At 37.2% G+C, this 6,000-nt stretch overlaps 1 long non-coding RNA gene across 1 annotated transcript in view; it reads left to right on the forward strand.

The window, feature by feature from the left end:
• The window catches only part of LOC144026770 (uncharacterized), a 127,007-nt gene extending 124,883 nt beyond the window's left edge, over positions 1-2,124 (forward strand). Inside the window, exon 3 of the long non-coding RNA XR_013285294.1 lies at positions 2,026-2,124. This is a non-coding gene — a long non-coding RNA (uncharacterized LOC144026770). The remainder of the gene's footprint in view (positions 1-2,025) is intronic.
• Positions 2,125-6,000: the final 3,876 nt, after the last annotated feature.

The following is a 6,000-nucleotide window of genomic DNA, read 5'->3' on the forward strand; positions in this document are numbered from 1 at the left end:
ATATATATATATATTAGTGCTGTCAAACGATTACAATTTTTAATCTAATTAATCACACTTTTTAATTTTGATTAATCACGATTAATCAGCTAAATTACTTGCGTATTCGCGTAATGTATAAATAAATACAAAATACCCTAATGTTTTGACATTAACACATTTTATTATCTGAATGTCATTTGTCATGCGTGTATTGCTCAAAACAGCATCATATGAATTGGGTGCAATTTAGCAATTATTAATTAATTAAACGCAAATGACTTTTGTTTTATCTAACGTCCCGTCGGGGTATTTTTTAAAGCGAAATTTACCACCGAGCACACCAACTGGAGTCACCCCGCTCATTTTGGAACAAGAGGCGTAGGAAATGCCGTGCATTGACCTAATCACTGACCTGTGCAGCCTTCAATGTAACCATCCGCGGTTACGTTCAAGGCTCAAGTGCCGTCAAAAAAATAGTGCGATTAATATGCGATTAAAACGTGATTAATGCGACATTTTTCTGTTATTAATAAATCTGTTAATGCTTTAACTTTGACAGCCCTAACATATATATCTATATATATATATATATCTATATATATATATATATATATATATAGCATAATTTTGCTTATTGGGAATCTAATCAGCCACAGACATGCCTTAAATAAGATGTGCTTTGTGCTTTTTGAGTTTGTAAATAGTAAAGAAAGAACTAGAATAATCAATGTAGTTCCAACTTAAAGTGTATTTATGGCTACATTTTCATGTTTAAAGCACCTATGCAGCGAATTTGACCTTGACAGAGTGAACATGGATACCTAAAGAGAGGTGATCCTCCGGATCAGGGACAAATGAAGAATCTATAGTTGGTATAGATACTGTTGGCTTTCCACATACACTCACTGAAATATATGCAGCATTAGCATGTGTTATTTATGGCGCTAGTTACAGCCCACATTAACATAACTTCTCATTCAGCAATTGAAGTGTTTCCTGACTACCCATAATATTATTTATTGCTTATTTATGCTACTCCTACTCAAGTTGTCTAAATATATAGTCATTACAATGATCTTTCATTAATTACTACGCACACTCTTACATAAGACACCTAAAAAAAAGTAATCAAAGATGGACAACGATGCACAAAGTCATGCACCAGGTACAGCCTAATCTAAGGAGATTGAGCAGAATATAATAATATTTTGTTTTGTAGTTCAAATATACATTCTTATAAAAAGCAACACGTTGAATTAGTACAAAGGGGCTGGCAAAGGATGCTGTCTCATATTTTCAATATATATTTTCAAAATTTAAAAGAACACAGGCCAAGGTTAAGCCTCAAAATGTGCTCAATTGGTATAATGTTGATCCTGACTGGATGAGCCCTATGAAATTGCGAGGTGCTAATAAATCATGAATAAATTGATCATTTCATTGATGATGAGATACAGGTTGCTAATGGGGTTGGTAAATGCCCAGTTTCATTCAGAATTTCATCTCATTATGGTTTTCACATGCACCGTCAATGCTAACTTTATCAGTTTCATGATGCCTGGACTGGTTGGCAAGGACCTGTGATTTTTATCCATGGAGGCATTTAAAGGCCAGGGTGTATCAGCAAGATATGCCTAGATTCTACATTGCTTATGTACAGTATATTTAGGAAATAACAAATATGGCCTATTGGCCCTGTGTTGTGCTACTGTAATGTGATTAAAATTTTCAAAGGCCGCTTTAGGATGTTATCTGAATAGCAAACGTCTGATCAGGTTTAACCATAAATAATAAAAATTGCGACAGAAAATATGTGTTGCCGTTTTTAGACTGTGGCTACAATCCTAGGACGGTTTGCTAGGGCCTCATCCATCACTACTGTAAAGACGGTTTGTTATTAGCCAATTATTGTGAATGTCAAAGTTCGGCAGTGGACCCATGTGGATTTACCTTCACCCTGTGATTCCCCTTTTAATGGAGATGGGTGACTGCAGAAATTTGTTGTCATCCTGTAAATGCTGCTGTGACCTTTCCTCCCATCAGCGTGGCCTCTCCTCCCTCGCACATCCACTGCGCGGACGCAGAACCAGCAGCAAGCCACTGGCGTGTAGCACCCAAGGGAGCTGGGAGATGACAGGATGATAGAAGCCACTGAGGCACGGTGCCCCTGCTGACAGGTAAACATGCATTGTATCCACGACACGACACCTTTCTCCTTCGTGCTGCTATATTTACTCTGTCCATCTCACTATCCTATGCCACGCATGATACACACATGGAGATCTGCACGACATCCTCTTTAAGGTTTCCTGCAGATATTGTTTGATGTCACAAATTTAATAAACTATAAAATGATAAAATTCTCAGTGCTAAATCAAAGTAGATTATAAATTAAGGTGGGTATGCCACAGAAAATGGGGAAAAAAAATCACTAACCAAAATAATGTGTACTGCCTGTTTTTTTTTTTTTTTTATTTATTCTTATTGGGCAACATAATATCATCATAAAAATACTCCATCTTAATAACTGGCCTTATTGTCTATTGGTCCTGATAGGATTAGACTCATGTACAGGAAATGCTCCTACATCCAGATTTAGCCTGCCCGTGACCTTGGCTAACTGAAAGGGCACACATTACCTCCACTCCAGTGCCTCTATGTTATTAGATTAAACTGAAAAATTTTCTCAAGCCTTCCATTGTGTTGGCAGTGGGAGGCAGACTGGCGGGGAACCATTTCTGCAGAGAAATGGGCTCCAGTGTTGATGCAAATGTTCTGGATTCAACCTGCATTTCACATTGCCGGAGAACAAAACATAGCTAGTTCACCAGCCAAATAACACTTGCTTCATTTTTCATGAATATTTCTCCTCCGATGACTTCCTTATCCCTTGTTACAAGTGTGCTTGATCCTTTTACCTTCCTGCCACTTTGTTTACATCCCATCATCGTATCAGCTCAAACCTAATTTGCGTTCACCTTTGTTTCACTCTCTCTTCTTTGGCATCATTTTCTTACTCAACTTTTCCCCCTATTCACAATTTTTCCTCTCCGTGACTAATTTTTACTTAGTCTATTCTTTCACACAATCCCATGCCCCGACCCTTTTCTTTGTCCTCTGTAATAAGCTACATCTCCACTGGCTCCATCTGTCACGGTCATGAAGGGCAGCGTGCCCGATACTCAGGCCAAACTGTGGAGCTGCCACTCTGGCCACTGGACTGTACACGGCGGCATATGTGGCCTTCAAAATAGTGACGTAGACGCACACTCACGCAAACAACATACACGTACATACAAAGTAGGTGGTGCTATCATGCCTGTGCATACAGAGACAAACTGTACAGACATAACAGTACATAATGTGTTGTCAGCTCCATCCATCCATCCATCCATCCATCCATCCATCCATCCATCCATCCATCCATTTTCTGGTCAAATCAATTGCATATAGCATTTGCAGATGTTTAGCAACCTTTGCAGTCATCCAAATTGTGGGGGAACAAACTTGAAGTGTAATTTGAACATAAAACATGTATTCCTTCTAGGGGTGTTAAAAAAAATCGATTCGGCAATATATCGCGATACTACATCGCGCAATTCTCGAATCGATTCAATAGGCGGCTGAATCGATTTTTAAACTTCCATTTTTAATGGAAAAATATTCAACAAAACGTCTTACTTCGGGTTAGGGTTCACACCTTGAGCATGGTAGAATGTTATATGAACGGAACATTAAGCCTTAATATTTTATTTTAATGCTGTTCAAACATGAAACAGATTACAACCTGTATAAAACTGAAGTTTCTGATTAATAAATAATACATTTTCATACAAATCTTACACTCTACAAGTTTACTGATTAGTATTTTCTTAATTTTCTTTAATTTGAATGAAAACAATCGACTTGTAAATTCGTATTGGGATTAATCGGTATCGAATCGAATCGTGACCTGTGAATCGTGATACGAATCGAATCGTCAGGTACTAGGCAATTCACACCCCTAATTCATTCACAAATGAGCAGAACTTGATTTTTAATCATAATAAAAAAAATGCAGTTCTCTTAACAAATAATTGGAAAAAAATAAAACTAAGTACTCTTGTTCTGAACCGTTTCAAAAGTATTTTAATGAATAACTCACCTTGTGGATTTTTGAGTCGTAACTCCTGCATGGAAGGATTAAAGTGGGACAATAAAATTGTCCGGCAGTCTATATTCTATTGTTGGACATGGGACTTCTGCATATACCTGAATGTCTTTGAAGTCAGTGAGAGCATTTTGACAGTGAGGTTGACACATTTAATAACAGCTGCATGTATAATTTCACAAAGATTAAGCTATTTTACATCTCTATAATTGTGGACAATAGGGAATGTGCATTGTGTCATCTTCATTGTCGTATGCGACTTTGTTGCCTCTGAGTTATTGTCACTGTTAATAGGCTAAAAATAAGCACTTGCTAGTAAGTAGTTTGAAAACATCTATCTAAACAAATGTCTTTGTACCTGAGAAACATGTATTTTTCTTTGATGTGATTTTTTTTTCTGGTTTACCTCATTATAGATGCCCACTTCAAAGCACATCACCCCACATTCTGGTTGCTATTGGATACCATAAGGCACACTTTTCTACTAATACTTCTTCTTCTTCTTCTTCTTCCACCAGAAATACATCTTATATTAGTGATAGATAGATAGATAGTTTCCTGTGACATGAAAATAAATGTATGCTATGTTCACAAGCAAGCATAAACAATGAGCAAGTCATGCTTCATGAGTGTATTATGATGTTTCATACATTTCAGTGCTCGCATTTCCGTCCATTGACCCTAACTCACTGGGATGGGCTGTCATCACTGACAGTTGGGTGCTAGACACCACATATACTTTGTATGACGCATAGATAAGCAGTCCTTTTTTTTTTTTTTTCATTATTTATTTTGCATAGAGCTATCCTATAGTCAGTCGGCCTATATGTGTCACTGAGTGGGATGAAGCAGAAATGTTTAAAGCCAACCATTTCTTGTGTATTTACAGAGAGCAAACCTTAAATATCATCAGCCAATAATTCACTTTAGCCGAGCAAGGGCAGCCAATCGATATTATATATTATAGTCTGTTGAGCTATATTTGAGAGATTTTTTTTTTTTTTTGCATTATACATTTTAAGCAATATTTACAAAACCAAAGATGGTTGAAATTCTGCCTAAATGTAGCATTGTAATAATTAATTTATTTTGAAATAAAACAGAGCATCTCTGTTGGTTGGGACCTGAAGATAGGATGAGATTCTCAAGACCTCACATGAAAAAATAGTTCTTTTACTCCAATAATATGTTTACTTACTGTTGGGAATACACTAAAACAAAAAGACAAGTGTGAATACAAGTGTTAGATGTTAAAGTTGTAGCATAGTGAGTAGTGAGGTGCTTCCTGTGTGAAATTTCTCACCTGCCCTCCTGTCAGTATTTATTGGTCAAGTGCTTCAATGCACTTGGCTTAACGTTGACAAAAAGATGAAGCCATCCTATTGGCATCCTGCCCCTGTCTCTCGTCTCTATCTCCATCAATGTGTCACTTCCTCTCACTCCTCCTTTCCTCTCCACAATCTCCACAAAACACGTTTCCGTTCTTTTTTCTTCTTTTATTCTTCCTACCAGATGACATAATAGCAGCACGATCTACAAAATGCACTGCTATTGAAAAAATACATTTTCTTCTATTTTCACTTAAAGTATAACAGCCAGGCCTTTCCACACATTAGTATCTATTCTGTGTTTCATAAAGTTGCAACTTAAGATTCCTGTCTGGTTTAGTTTGCAGGTGCAGCTCCATTGATTTTATGCAAGAAAACTTGCACTTTTATGATCCTTTTAATGAGGCTTGGTGGCCTTTGCAAACTCCCAACATAACTCCAGTCATATTGGGAAGTTTAATCAGCCAAACAGCACGCCCAATGTATGCGTGCAGAGCCTTTAAGTATGTGACCGGCTGGTAGTGGGACTGTGCATCGATC

Source organism: Festucalex cinctus, chromosome 10 (assembly GCF_051991245.1).
Source record: "Festucalex cinctus isolate MCC-2025b chromosome 10, RoL_Fcin_1.0, whole genome shotgun sequence".
NCBI lineage: Eukaryota > Metazoa > Chordata > Actinopteri > Syngnathiformes > Syngnathidae > Festucalex > Festucalex cinctus.